The 16,112-nt window shown below is 39.8% G+C and overlaps 1 protein-coding gene across 3 annotated transcripts in view; it reads right to left on the bottom strand.

The window, feature by feature from the left end:
• BMP2K (BMP2 inducible kinase) overlaps positions 1-16,112 on the bottom strand; it is a 67,558-nt gene that overhangs the window by 50,185 nt on the left and 1,261 nt on the right. The window lies entirely within an intron of this gene.

Raw genomic sequence — 16,112 nt, 5'->3', positions numbered from 1 at the left:
GGGCAGTGATCGTGCCCCTGTACTCGGCCCTGGTGAGGCCGCACCTCGAATACTGTGTTCAGTTTTGGGCCCCTGGCTACAAGAGAGACATGGAGGGGCTGGAGCGTGTCTGGAGAACAGCAACGAAGCTGGGGAAGGGTCTGGAGCACAAGGCTGATGAGGAGCGGCTGAGGGAGCTGGGGTTGTTCAGCCTGGAGAAAAGAAGGCTGAGGGGAGACCTTATTGCTCTCTACAACCACCTGAAAGGAGGTTGTAGCAAGGTGGTGTCAGTCTCTTCTCCTAGGTAACAAGTGATAGGACAAGAGGCAACGGCCTCAAGTTGCACCAGGGGAGGATTAGATTGGATATTAGGAAAAATTTCTTCACCAAAAGGTTTGTCAAGCACTGGAACAGGCTGCCCAGGGAAGTGGTGGAGTCACCCTCCCTGGAGGTATTTAAAAGACGTGTACACGTGGTGCTTAGGGACATGGTTTAGTGGTGGACTTGCAGTGCTAGGTTAATGGTTGGACTTGATGATCTTAAAGGTCTTATCCAACCTAAATGATTCTACGAACCAGCCTAAGGCAAGCGTGTGTGTGTTTGTGTGAGAACAACAAACTTAACTTGGCCTTTTGATTGGCCTTGTAATAGGCAAGCCTCCACGGAGTCCAGAAGATGTCATTTTTCTTGCTGCAGTTGGCAGTGTGACTTCTTTGTGAGAACACCCCAGAGAGTAGCTTGGATCAAGCCCTCCCATGCACAAAAAGACTTTCTACAGACATCTATTCTGTCAATCCAGTATTAAGTGCATTTAGAAAATTTTAATTTAACGCAGTTATACAGACCTCAGAACATTCTTTTTCTGTCCAGAGCAAAGCTGTTGTAGTCAGAGTCCTACAGCACTATGCTGGATCGTCAACTAAATCGACTAGAGATAACTTCCGAATTTAAGTGCTAACATTGTAGTTCTAGATTTAGGCAAATTTCGTCTGACAGCTGGCCGACGGATATGCTCAAGCTTTGATCAACAGCAAAAGGAACAAAGCTCAGCATCCTGCATTAAGGACAATCGTGCTACACACCGTACACGTTTCTCGGAGTATCCAGGTGACTTGCTACCCATAGCTGACTACTACAATGACAACAGGTCTCTGTGCCATCTTCCGTCTGCCTGCCTCAGCTATTTTGCTTCTAGAGAAACAAAAATAAAACCCCCGAATTCCTAATGCAGATAAATTGGCAAACTATTTGAATTGAACACAGCTACTGAAATAGTCACACTTGCAACTCCTGCAATATTCTGTCAAGTTTAAGGAAGATTAAACCACATTAACTGAATAGCTGATTTAATGCATGCTCTAAAACAAATGGCAAGCATTTGATACGCCCTTTAAGTAATACATCTTATGCACCTAAGACAAAACATAGTATTTCTTAGAGTAAAACTGATCCCTTCTTTACCCCATGCTCTTATTAGAATACGAAAAACCTCTACCTTTCAATTTTGAATCAAGCTGCCTGAGAATTAGTCACAACCACTGTACTGCTTTCATATATTATCACCTACTCTTGCTATTCACTGAAAAAAATATTAACGCATTTACCTCTACAACTGTATTTCACAGATTCTTGTATTTAAGGCAACTAATACTTACGCTCTCTCAATAACGAAGAGAGCATGGAACATGACTAGTAGATCACCAACAGTTTGTTTATTGTGAAGATCAAAACGTTAACACCTTTTCACCTACAGATTCCAAAATCACATTTTAACACAAATAACTTGAAAGTATTTAACAGGTCCATTATCTACACTAACAGAAACCGAACGTAGAAAATTATGGTAAAATTTTGCAACAAGTCACAATCCACTGGGCTTCATCCACAAAGTCAGTTCTTAAAGCTCTAGGGCTACACTGTCCTGCAGACACTTGCTACTTGAATTATGAAAACTGAAAGTTAACACAGAGGGAAGGGTACTGTAGTTTTTTCTAACAAAAAGAACGAGAGCTTTCCTCTCACAGAAGCAGTACAAGTATTTATGTGTGAAGAGACTAATCCAGTCTGCTCCCAGCATTGGTGGGGACCAGGAAACACTTCAGCACAATGCACAGTTATCAGAGTGATCTCATGCAGTCTACTGTACAAAGACAGTACAACAATTTGTTGACAGGCACAACAGTAACAAAAGCAAACCAGCATTCAGTTCAGCATCTTCTAGCTCAGCACTCACGGAACCATCTTCCAGTCTGGGAACAACACTATCTTCCAACAATGCAAGGATCTTCAAGTGATTTTTACTTTTGAGATGTATCATAATGCAACCAATCCCTTTATTTTCTTCAAACTCTTTCTTCCTTTACAAATGCACTTCTTGCACATCCCAGTATACTTAAGCAAACATGCTTTCTCTTGATAGAGCAGGTCAGCATTCTTGAAGCAAGTTTCCTTTGTACAGGCCTACAAAATTCTGTCGAGTATTGCTGTTGAGTTTCTCATCCACAGTGGATTACAATACTCATAATTGCATCCCTTACTAACTCGGCATTTTTATTATCTCCCCAGCTGGCATAAACCAGTTCTGGAATAAAAAAAAATATATATATATAGAAGTTCAAGAACCACAGTCCACACTTCTGAAGCCAAGAAACACTTGTCAAGAGTGACAGCTGTTTGCAGGAGCAAGCAAGATTTTTCTCCAAGAGACAGAGCTTCACATCACTGACACTTCCCTTTCCAAACAGTAAGCTTCAAGAACAAATAGAAACACACACAGGAGAACCCTACCAACCAACACGAACACTGTATTTTTTTGGTCAAGGTCAAGACTGTTGACTAAATATATAGAGGATGTAATTTATATAAGGGATTATCCTGTGTAATCTCGGCCACAACAGTTAATTCCATTTCACTGTACCATTAAACCTCTAGTCTCTCAAACTTTAGTACGCTAGACATATCACGTTACTGACGACGTAACCAAGGCCATACCTTTAGGCAGGATGTGCTTCCTGCCCAACTTTTCACGAGAAAGCTTCTCAACTTGTCCAAGACATTGATAAGACACCTATAAGGAGCATCCGCTAGCACAGTTAAAAAAAACCACACACCTAAAAAGCTTGAACAGTAGTTTTATCTTCAACATGTGGAAAGATTTTTTTCCCCATCCCTCATGACTTTGTTTGCTGAATTCAGCTCCATCTGTAGTTTACTCTGAACTGAAAACAGAGCGAGTTCGAAAAGCAAGACTATGGTATTTTCTGTGAATATAGACTAGACAGGAAAATGAAGTTACTCATTCTACAGCACTGAAGCTATGATCAATAGAACCCATTAATTCAATTCATTTTATAGATTGATTCCCAATGTTGTTTGCTAAGCATTTGTAATGCACACAACTGTTTATTTTTTTAAAAAAACTTGATTTTAACTCCAAGATAATAAATGAGTGTCAAAATAAAATACAGTTACAGAATGCCTAAATCAGTGGGTACAGATAGACTACGGACCTAATACGCAACCACCACAACTTTTTTGGAACTAAACTCCATATTCATACTGAATGGTTACCACCCAATTAAAAAAAAACAAACACAGACCTTTTCTTTAACTAACTCTTATTTGCTCTGTAGTTTGTCTTTCATTTCCCTTTAAATCACTACTGTAATTGTGATTTAAATATGTGAGTGTAAGAACCCAAAGCAGATCAAGTCAGAGAAAGGATCTATAACCTCACACATGAATAACTCACCCACTGAATACCACAAAGCTACCATGGCACAGAAACAAGGCAATGCATAAGGTTCCCAGCTCCAGCAAAATGGCTAGTTCTACAGCGTCTTGGAGAAGTGCCACCTTTCGTTGCAATAGAAACAAAAGAGTCACCAAGCCATGCAAAGATAAACCAAGCGATTCACAACGCTAGAGGCATTTCAGACTGAGGCAGATGTCATAGAAAAATAGTAAACCAGAGAACCTTCCTAAGGCATCATACACATAATAAATTAGCGAGATGAAACACATTATCTCTTCACTGCTAGAAAGAGTCTACAGAGTCTCACTCACATCTTCACATCCACGTATAATCACCAGTGAACTCATTGACCATTTTTCATACATGAGCATGATCAAAACTGGATTAACTGGCTGGAATTAGTTTTTCTGAATATCCAATATGAATATTTGAGAAGACTAGTATAAAGATTTTCATTATCTCACCTCATCTTCTTTAGCGGTCTGCAAAAACTTGTAAATGTTTAAACTCTGAGCATACCAAAGGAGCAGATACAGACCTATCTGGCATATGAACAACAGAGGACCAATAAACTTTAAGAGCAAAATATCTGAGATTCGACCTGCTTATACCAATAAATATAATTAAAAAATATTTTAGGTAATACTATTTCCTGGGTACCTGCATGGGGGCAGGCAGTTCTCAAAGCTCTATCTGGTGCATGCTGAATGCATTTCAGAACTTCAATTTGCATAAAAAACATATCTTTAAGACCGCTATCCAAATTATTTTACATTACTTTTATGCTTGGGATTCATTCGGTAATAATACTTTCAAACTTCATACTGTGACATTTGACAATTTTAAGAGAGATATTCAAACTTCTAAACAGTATAAGCAGCTTGGTCATTTTAAACTAACAAGCTATGCTGCAATGGCAACAGGATTCCAAGTATCCGAGTCAAGATTATCAAAATAATTTAATACCCCTCATATGTCTACTGTGTTTCAAGGCACAGTCAGTCAACAGCGTTAACTCCGAACAAGACAGTTATTCATTAAATCGACCAGTCTGGAAGCCCACGTGGTTCTGGATTAGTCTCAAAAAATGAAAAAATTAGGACCCATCTACCACCTAAACCCAAATATGTCCTTCAACAAAAACTCCCTCTTACAAACACAGCTATGTAATTCAACGTCACCTTAACAGAACAGCAAGTCAAAAGGAAGACGTAACATAGTCCGTTTGATGGGGACAATCAAACATTTCAAGAAAGCACAAAGCTAGGAGGGTAATACTGTAAATTCAAACCAAGATTGGAGTAACTTGAAGACATCTACATGACTAAACCCAATTAGATGCAGGACAGGATGTTTTCTTTTGACGAGTTCCTCTATGGTTACACTGCTTTTAGAACTACCATAACAATATAAGCTTTCTTTTCTATCTTCAGAGTGCCTAAGGAGTCTCTGGATAGCTCATTCTGAGAACAAATAATCCTCCTGCTGCTTTCATGAGTTCTCATTAAATAAAAGCCCAGTGATACTACATAAAGTGGTAACTCATCTAAACTGAACTCAAGGTGAAGGTCTCAACTCTACAGACACAGACCATGCTACTGAGCTCTATGGAGAGGCAGCAGGGCTCCAAAGGATGCAATTATTTAATTTCCTTTTTTTTTCCCAAAAGTTTCTTCTCCTGCACATCATGCACAAACCAGAACTGATCCCATGTCTAACGCTGACATGACAAATTTCATTCATGCTTCCTATTACTGTCTCATGGAACACATGCTATATCCAAGTCAGGTCCTTATACATCTGTGTCAGCAGAGTAATTAAGTGCCTTTAAGGATCTATTTGCTCTATATCAGACATTGAGTGCAAAACTGAAGTACTAAGAAGAATCACCTTCTCCTGTGTTTACACCGCTGCAATCCAAAAGAGCACTTGGCTCTGTCAGAGTTCTTAAACAGCACAGACCAAGACCACGCACATTTAGCAGTTACATGAAGACTAGCTCCAAGTTTTGTTCCTCCATAGCTTGTCTCTCCGAAGAAACACTGCTTTCATATAGTTTCATCCAAGTAATTTAGTAATTCTCCAAAACAAAAAGAAAGAAATTGTTTAGCAACAATTTCTCTAAATAAAAGCACATTCAGTTTTTCAACCTACAGGAATTGCAAAAGAACATAAGAACATGTCATATTAATCACTGACTATTAAAACTATTCTTTGTTTTATAAGAAAAGTGGCAAAATGCTGCAATAACAACTCATTACAACTGCTACTGAAAGACAAGATGCACAGATAGAAATCACAGTCCAAGTAACAAATTAAAAAAATTGGAAGTAAAATGAGTCAGTACAACAGAACAGGAATTAAACCAAGAATTGGACCCTTCCTATATATTAGCACATAACTCTTAGAGACATGCACATTCAAGTTTCAAGGCACCACAGGAACCAATTCACCCATTAAAATAATGGGCTTCTTTCCCAACTTGCATAACGTACACATTATTCCAAATAAAGTCTCCTCAAGTCCTGAAATATGAGAATTCCTTTCATAGTTCTGTATATGGCAAGCAAGGCATAGCGTATTACAGAAGTGATGCAGAAGAAACCATCACAGGGCCAGGACATTCCGAAGTCTACCCCTATCTCTTGTACAGACCTGTTGTATGACCTGGGGCAAATCCCTTGATCTTCCTTTGTTTCTCCAACTGCAGAACAACAACTCTCCCTAAGGCGATGCGATGTTCTTCAGATCAATACCAGCTTTGACACCTCTTGAAGAGCAAGACAAAAAAATGCTAAGAGGTGTTCACTCTCACATGAGTCCACATAATCATTTCTTCAGTATTTTCACTATTTACATGAGAAGTAGCAAGGCAGATGTAACAAGAATCAAGGCTAAGAAAAGACTATCATACCTTTATGGGGAGAATACTCCAAGTTAGCTAGTTTTCAGTTCCACAACACAGACTTAATGTTTTGTAACACCTGTGTTCATGTTGCTCAAGAACAAAGCAGCATATCTTTTGCTACTCAAACCAAAAGAAATATTCCCCACTTAATTAAAACAGACCCCTAGGGTCAAGCAAGTTTTTTTATTTCCAGTTGTTAACCTGTACTTTTCTGTGCATTTTCCTCCACTCTGCTTCTGTTCAGAGACCCAGTTTCACAACTGACCCTACCCATATCCAGAACACTGCTACTAGTAACAAGTAACTAACCTAGACAAACGTCAGCAAGGAACACATGAGTCGGAGGAGAAGGGAAAGGTTCCTACCTTCTTAACCAGTAGACAAACACCCAAGAGACCAAAATCCCTTCCCAAGACAACCAGGAAAGCAGGAGAAGAGGAATTCATCTTCCTTCCTTGTCAGCAGCTAGACAACGATGAAGAGAAAAAACAGAACCAAGCCCTTCAAGAGAACAAGGGTTTCATGTTCACTGCCTAACTTCTTATGCTGGAGAGGAAAACGCAGGACAAGCCATCTTGCAGCAGATGGCTCGCAGCTGAACGACACACCAGAAATTATGTGACCTGCATCAGTGTACTGCTGCTTAGCATCACTGGGATCAGCAAACTAGCCTCAGACTTTCAAGCTTAAGGTATTAGAAAAAGGCAAATATTCCCAACATGTCAGGAAGCAGCTGTTCATCCAGTATATTAACAGCTTTTAAGCTAAACCTATAAAAAACACATGAGGAAAAACTTCCATTCCAAAACAGATGCCTGCAAATCTAACAATTTCTTAGAAAAAGGACAGCATCTTAAGCAATCAAGTTACAATTAGGTGACTGACCATGTCTGTGCTCCTGGTTCGTCCCAAATGCAGAATAAAATTTCTTTACTAGAACCACCTGTTACGTGACACACTCACACTCCACATTTTGGCAGGCATAGAGCATTCATAGTGTCAGTTAACACAGCGCTGCTCACAGACAGCAACTCATTCGACTGTGGTAACCTACTTATATAGACTATTATGGAGGAAAAAAATAGCCACAAAAAGTAAAATATAGCCCAAGGTTAAGAAATTAAACAGTTTCGAGAATGAAGACTTAAAAAGAACCCTGTAAACCAAAACAATGCCAGAGACAAGAAGCACAACCCAACCGATTACCTCAAACACTTACCCTCTGAACTCGAGGTGAAATCTATTTAGCAAGACACAAGACATTCATTAGACAGCATGTGTGCACCCATTTACAGCTAAAACAAACAAACATCTACAGCTAGAAAGATGTCTAAGTTCACACAGTTAACGTGTATATATTAAAGCACACTCATTCTTCCCGGATGCTAAAGCCAAGTAAGCCTGTAATTAGGCTGCTCTTAGAGACCCAGTCCCATCTCTGGCATTAACTTCAGTTCTCCATGTAGGGAAGGACTGTACAAATAGTTATATACGGGTAACATACTAGTTACTGACTGACAGCTCTGATATAACACTAACAAAAGCCCAGGGAAATAAACACACTCTTCCCAGAATCACTGATTTCTAGTTAACACCTGTCTGAAAATGAATTCTACTTTTATTAGCTGATGAAGTTGTTCTTCTCTATGTTGACATGCAAAATACTGAGATCCAATCAAAAAAAAAAACCAAAACAAAACACAAAACTAAGTTGAACCAACAAAACACACACACCCAAAATAAGATCCTGCGCAGCTTCTTTTAAAGCCAGGCCAAGTCTTCCACAGACAAAGCTAATACATCCTCTATTATCATGTGCTGCCTTACCCTTTGAGGGTGTCCAGGAGTTCCATAGTGAAAAAACCTGCATGTGCACATCCTCTTTCATGACTACTGTAACATCAGTCTACTTCATCAAAACACATCCGCAAGGAAAAAAAAGCCAGTAGATGTCACATACATTTGTTACATCTGTCTCTCATCAAAATTTGGCAAAGGCAAGATGGCTTGAGTTTGTGCATCGTATTAACATGGTACTGCTACAAATCAAGTTGCTTCTCCTATATAACCATCTGACTCTCGGCCACTACCCCCAAAACTCAGCTCAGAATGACTAGATTCCAAAGTACTTGCTCAGTATTTAACTACTTCTGGGCATACAGAAGTTAAATTGATAACATGCTGGAAAAAGAACGGAACGATCATGTGCAGTTAACAGAGGCGTAATATGACATGTTCATGCACGCTGCAATGCAGAAAGTAGTGTCCTTAGGAGATGCAAAGAATAATAACTTGTCAATCGAAAAGCATTAGACCACGTGTCTGTAAGAGCTGAACTTGGTCTTAGCCGTACAACAGATACCTTTGTATGCCTACAGATGTTTCCTAACCTGTTGATTTCTCCATCTACACAAGAGGCACACCACAACTCTGGAGAGTACAATGAGAATGACTGTTCTTCCAAAGTACCACCAAAGTTCAGTCAGTACACTAGTTATCTGACTAACAAAACTGAAGTTAAAGCACTCATTTTGTGCGCTACGTTACATGAAAATATATTTTTACCCGCATATTAATGTAAGTCTAGGATCACATGCAAATGCCCAAACTGCTTCCTGGTTTGTTTTCTTTTTCAATACACAGAATACAGCTACATCCTGTAACAGGCAAAACAATGCTCTTGTTTCAAGTTAATAGCTGCCTTCATTAGGCTTGAAAAGCCCAAAGATAAAACCCAAGCACTACAGCACAGGCTCCCTATCTGTCATTACCCAGAGATCAGAACTTGGTTCAGCATCTCACCACCTGACATTCTGAAGCTACGCTTCAAGTAAGGCAGCCATGCCTATTACTGGGACTGCGCAACAGCTTCACATGTATTCTATTATACTCTTAGCCAAAATGAAAATCAGAAAGTTTCAAGTACACGTGCTGCTTTTTTTCTCCCTTTATCTTTTGAACTCAAACAAACCATTTCTGCTACTCAAATATTAGCAAAGCAAAACTGTTTGTGACAGAGTAACAGGCTTGACCTTTGCAGTCATGTGTGACCATATATGCACTAACATTACACTCCAAAAAAAAAAAAAAAATCGACATGACCAATCCCAACCCGAATTCCCCAAGTTATCTTTCCAGACAACGTTCCAGCTCATAATCCACCTGAACAACTGAACTACATTCCAACTGAAAATAAAACAGTAGCTAATGCAAAGAGCGGCAGGTCACATGCTACATAACGACTAAACTAATAAAAAAAACCAATAATGAACACATTGGCTTGCCACATATGAAGAGACTGCCATGCCACATAATCATGACAGAAGTGACTCTGCACCAGCTGTATTCGTAACACCTGCCACAAAAATAAGGTCTCCCACTGTACAATCAGAACCTCAGAGTTAAAAAGTTGGTCCACACCACCTTTAAACACTTTGAAGTACTAAAGTTAACAGATCCGTTACAATGGCAGTTCTCTCCATTTGCCTCTTCAGTACAAAGCACAACAAATGAGCCACATCTTCACACGAGAGAAAGCAGTGCATGCTGTACAGCAGCATGCTTCAGAATTTATAGAAGCTGCGGGAGTTGCAAATCCCCAAGATAACTTACTCTAAAGACCTGAAAATCAGGGTATGAAATGTTAATTGAAATGGGGCTTATCAAAGCATCCTAGAAGGGCAAGAACAACCTTATGCACACCAGAAAGTTTGTCTATTTGGATTACTAATTGAACTGCTATTGCTGAGACACATAAGGTAGAAAAAAACACCCACAACAGAACTTTGAAGACTATCCCAATTTTAGGACCGATTTGGAAAAACTTACTATGCTTCCTTTCTGGACAATAAGCAATTCAACCTTTACCTCAGCTGTGATGTTGATGAAATTCTAAGTCTCCCCTCTTCCCTTAGACAATCAATTGAAGAACCACCTCCAGGAAAATGTGCTCAAAATTAAAGAGCATGACCATCTACAAACGAACAGCACAAGATGTCACAGAACAGGACTTGGATTCCTCTTAGACAATCAATTGAAGAACCACCTCCAGGACAATTGTGCTCAAAATTAAAGAGCATGACCATCTACAAACGAACAGCACAAGATGTCACAGAACAGGACTTGGATTCCTCTCCATTAAGGTGCTAGTTTTCTCAGGCCTCGACTGGAACAGTATGAAAATAAAACACCAACTGAATAATACATGTCATTAGGTACTTGCAAAGACTGCACACTCAATTTAGGTAGGATGGCAGAGCTTGCAAGAAGCTTATTCCTTCACTAGTTTGCCAGTAATGACTCCAAGAGGCTGCAGCGTAGGATGGATTACAAAAGGAAGGAGAATGCATTTCCAATTTTATAAAGGGAATATTCGAGGTTTTCCCTTGTCCTCCCTACCGAGAGGTCCCCCTTCACAGAAAACTATGCTTTAACCATCATATTAAATAATTGAAGCAAACTTTCTGTGTTACAGAAACATTAACTACTTAACTTAAAAGCAATCACCACTTGAGTGGCTTTTTCCCTGCCTCTCTAGTCCTAGATCTAAGGTCACTTAGAAAAACAACAGCTTCCTAAGATATAGCACCGGAAGGCTCAACACCACACAGCTCCAGACTCCCCATTTCATCAGCTAGAACGATTTTAAAAAAAAAAAAAAAAAAAAAAAAACCACCAAAAAACCCCAGTATAACCACTATCACACAACTTCTTTCCACATATACTAGGGCAAAGGAAACAGAGGAAGTTACAGCACAAGAGCAGTGATGTGTCATGTTAAACCCCTCCTACCCAAAGTTTTGAGAGACAGAAAAGCTGAAGAGCAGCCTATTGCCTTTTCTCAACACAGTGACACTACCTACCGCTACTTTACATCCCCTCTGGGTACTTCTGGGAGCAAGTTGCACAGGGTATCACCCAGTTTATTCCGTGTAAGTCTCTAGCATCTCACCTCCACTTTCATAAGCAATGCACTTGCTGGTGGGAGGGTTAAAATGGAGAAAAACTGTACTGAATTAATAACAAGAGAGTTTTGCTTCCTCCAAATACAGTTAGCGTAGTCCTTCCCAAAAACCATGGTTTTCAGGGGCAAGATCATAGAAATCATAGAATCATTAAGGTTGGGAAAGACCTCTAAGATCATCTAGTCCAACCGTCAACCCAACACCTCCATGCCTACTAAACCATGTCCCAAAGTGCCACATCTACATCTTTTTTGGAACTCCTCCAGGGATGGTGACTCCACCACCTCTCTGGGCAGCCAGTTCCAATGCTTGACCACCCTTTCGATAAAGAATTTTTTTCTAATACCCAATCTAAACCTCTCCTGACGCAACTTGAGGCCGTTTCCTCTCGTCCTATCACTAGTTACTTGCACCGACACCCACCTCACTACAACCCCCTTTCAGGTAGTTCTAGAGAGCGGTAAGGTCTCCCCTCAGACTCCGCTTCTCTTCATCACCCTCTTGTGCTATATTCACAGCACACCAGGCCAGTCCTCACCTGCAACTAGAGTTAACATCTGTATCATAGGCAAACAGTAAGTATTGGATAATCCTGTGAAATCCAGTTCAGTAAAGCTCACCCAAAGCCAGATTAGCATTCCCAGTATGTGACAAAAAAAAAAAAAAACCACCAACAAAAAAACCCCTCATGCCTGTTCCTAGGACACTATTTCTTTTACTTCAAGGTTCTTGGCTGAAGATGACTCCAAGTCCAGTAGCACTGGCCCAGTATAAGTTTACAGCTACCTGCTAGCCACATAGTACTTTTATCATAAAATAATAGAGTACCCCATCAGAACATGCAAGCTCCAGCCCTCTTACCTTCTCCAAAAAGTATAAACCCCAGATGGTCTAAGCTTTACATTCAATCATCTCCCTTCTTCTTTTAGTAGGGGACCAAGTGCCAACTCATTTTTTTTGAAGCATTTCTAGCTTAATTAACGAGGAGAAGTATGGATTTCTGCCTCTTTGTTGGAATACTTCGAATAGGAAAAAATGTTTAGTGCCTCTATAGGCTGTTCCTTTAAAGTGAGGTGGGGGGGCAGGATGAGGACAAACAACAGGGGAATACTGTCTGACATGGACTTACCCCATGTCTCTGTTAGACTAAAAATAGTCTAATTAAGAAATCAGGAAGCATCCAGATATGGTACTAATTGTCCTGGACAACGAGTAAACAAGCAGCCTGAAGAAGCCCTTGAAACTGCAGTACTTTAAACACCAGATCAAGACATGCAGGACACTGAATGACAGTTTATGAGCTGTACCACAGGGGGAAAAACAGTACCAAGTACTACCTTTTTTTTTTTTATACAATGCAACACCATATGCCCCATGATTACATTAATCAATTCTGAATACGAAACAATGAAAGCAGTATGATGATCATCTTTCCATGCCCACAAATAAGCTTCCATACCAAGCCAGTCATGCTTGAGAGTGCAACTTGAGAGTCCACTGCACATTTCATGTACAGTCTCCTTTTTTTTCTTTTTTAAACATCCATAACTGTCTCCTCTTGCTTTATCTGCACTCATTAAAAACATACCCACATCCTAAATTTCAACACAACACTTAGCATGCCCACTTTGGTCTGCTCATGGTACAAAGACAACTTCAAACGTGGAAAAGTCTTTTATTTACTCAGTTTAAACACCCTAAACACCCCCAAGTCCTGCCAAGCAATCAAGGTAAGACAACTGAGCATGTTCCAATGCCTACCCTTACAGTCTCCAGAGGAATTAGTTTTACTGCAGTTCTTAAACTTCCGTAACTCCCTTCTGTTTCAAGTCAAGGCAAACAATGAAGTAGTATTGTCCCCATGTCAAGCCACAACTTTCTACCTCCTCCTTATAAACCAAAAGTTTTGGGGAGTTGGCAATTTTTACTTAACTTTTCACTCTTCACAACATTAACTGTTTTGCATTGACATTTGAGATCAATTTGAAAGGATGTTTCATACTTTGTCATGTCCAGTTTGCTGCAATTTCTGAACTAGAAAGTCTTTTTCAGTATGGAGTCACTGTAACTGGAGTTCCCTGCACACCATCTGTAACCTTGAACAGAGAACTCTCCATATTTTTGTCAGATTGAATTTTCCAAACTTCAGCTGCATTGCACATACTCTTGTTCAACAAAAACATATAATGAGAAGGCCTTCACTCTGCCTGTATGTGGAATAAATGACTGATACTTCTACCATCCCTTCGAAATGGATAGGAACTCATTTTCTACATGAAACCTTAACCCAAATTCATTCTTTTTTCAGCATCTCTAAGAAATAAACCTTAAACCCAAATACTTCCATCCAACAACATACTGACCATTGGGTTATGAAGGCTAAGAAGTCACCAGAAGAGAGGTGTACTTAAAACCAAAGAAACCTTCTAACAGCCTACTAACTACAGCACTTTAACCTTTATACCTACTTAACCACAAAAGGATGCAGTTGCTTTAGATAGTGTTATACGTACTTACACAAAAGAACTAGATTATCATGCTGCATACTTTCGCCTTTCAAACACTGCAATAAAACAATATTGTCAAAGACTACAGCAAAGCCTTTTCAGGACAACATCTGTATCACTACGGGAAATCTACCAAAGATTTATTACTGCAGCCTAACGAGGTAGTTACAACTTGAGCCTTCTGGCACCACTACTGCTACTCGCTCTAGTTACCATGAGTTTAAGGCCTTTGCAAAACCAAGAGCTAGCTTCCTAAGACATCTCAGATGCCAAATTTGGAAGGGGTGGGGGAGTGGTGTGTTTAAACAGCTTGAAGCTGACAGACATATAACACTATTAATTCTAATAGCTAGTAAAAAAGCCTATCCATACCACACCACTGCTAACAGAACAATGTATATCCATTCTGAAATAGGCTTGTTATGTTCATTATATTCATTAACTTATTAACAAAGGTTCATGACACAACCTAAAACTCTGATATGAGCCTCCAAGTAACTCGTAAATGGTACTTCATCAGCACTGAGTAAGAGGAACTACCTGACAAGCCTAAGAACCTCAGTAAAACTGGGTTTCAGAAAATGAAAGAAGAAAAAAATGCCTTATGCAAAGGGACTAGGGAGAAAAAAAAAAAGTTTGTTCCCCCCTGCCCACCAAAGAAGAGGATTATTAAGCAGGGGATTTATCAAGTGTTAAGTATTAATAATAGATTGCAATATGGCTAATATAACATCAATAACACACAATTACTATTAATTGTTACTAAGTCAAGGCAAAACCTGACTGTCAAGAAGCAATTCCTAGACAAAAAGCAACTTTTTCTTGCGTGAACTGTTGTGGTCAGTTAGGAGTACCGGAGTGCCACTAGAACACAGCCACAGGGACCTTCTCGCCAGTCACCACGGGGCACACCTCTGCTCCCCACGGGGCACGCTGTTAACCCAGCTGCTCCCCGACAGCCCGGGGAGTTGTAAGAGTATCCTTCCCCCAGCTCCCTCACTTCCCTACTACCTCAACCCTGCAGTTATGCCACCTGCTATTTTCTTCTCCTCTAAGCGTTTTTGGGTCCTCCCTACTGAATAGCTCTGGTGTTGGCTTTGAAGACTTTTCCCAAGACGCAGCAGATGTACACTGCCCTGACCCTTATCAGTTCTAGTCCCAGGCACCCATATTTAAGACACCACATAAAAGCTGTAGAAAACTTTCTATTTCAGTCTTAAAAATAAGGAAGCCAATTTGCACAACACTCAACTGTTAAAATTCTTACTCCCCCTGCCCCCAAGCCCTTAAGGGCTGTGCATTTGTTTCTGCAAGCTAGAGAAGAAGAAGAAGAAAAAAAAAAAGCAGTGATCTATAGTCACTCTTAAAACAGCACTTTATGAGAAAACTTTTAATAATACACTAAACTGAACCAAGCACCATGCCATTTTTCTCCTTTCCAGTACGTATATGGTTTTTGTGTTACCTCCTCAATTTGCTCAGGAACCTATTTCCATAATGTTTTTAGCAAGTCTCTATCCTGCAACGAGCCCTGCAGAGAAATGACCTTCTGTCAGACCACAGTGACTTTTCAGGAGCTCTCAGCAAGGACCACTCATATTTTAGGCAACCAGGTATGCAGTTGGCTAAGCCCTGACCTCAATTTCATAAGCCAAAGACAAAATACTGTGTTCTAAATATTAAGTACCAATTCCACTCTTCTACTAAAACTTTTTCCAGATAGCAATGAAAATTTAAGTACCAGCTATACGTTTCGATTCTAAATAGTAATAGTATGCATGTACTTGTTAAAACCACATTTCAAAACTTCATCAAGAAATGCACCTAGGCAATGAAAGTCTACTAGTGCATTTATGCAGAAACTAGTCTAAGCAATACACAGACAAGACAATGACAAAGTTAAATTATTTTACCCGCAACATCCAAAGCAGTGTGTGGTAACGCTGCGACATTCAGTAACTACAAAGTATACCGGACTAGCCCTGTGCTCAGTGACCTAG

The sequence above is a fragment of the Mycteria americana genome, chromosome 4 (assembly GCF_035582795.1).
Source record: "Mycteria americana isolate JAX WOST 10 ecotype Jacksonville Zoo and Gardens chromosome 4, USCA_MyAme_1.0, whole genome shotgun sequence".
Classification (NCBI taxonomy): Eukaryota; Metazoa; Chordata; class Aves; order Ciconiiformes; family Ciconiidae; genus Mycteria; species Mycteria americana.
Note: the sequence above shows the minus strand (reverse complement) of the source record. Positions and strands in the feature narration are given on the sequence as shown.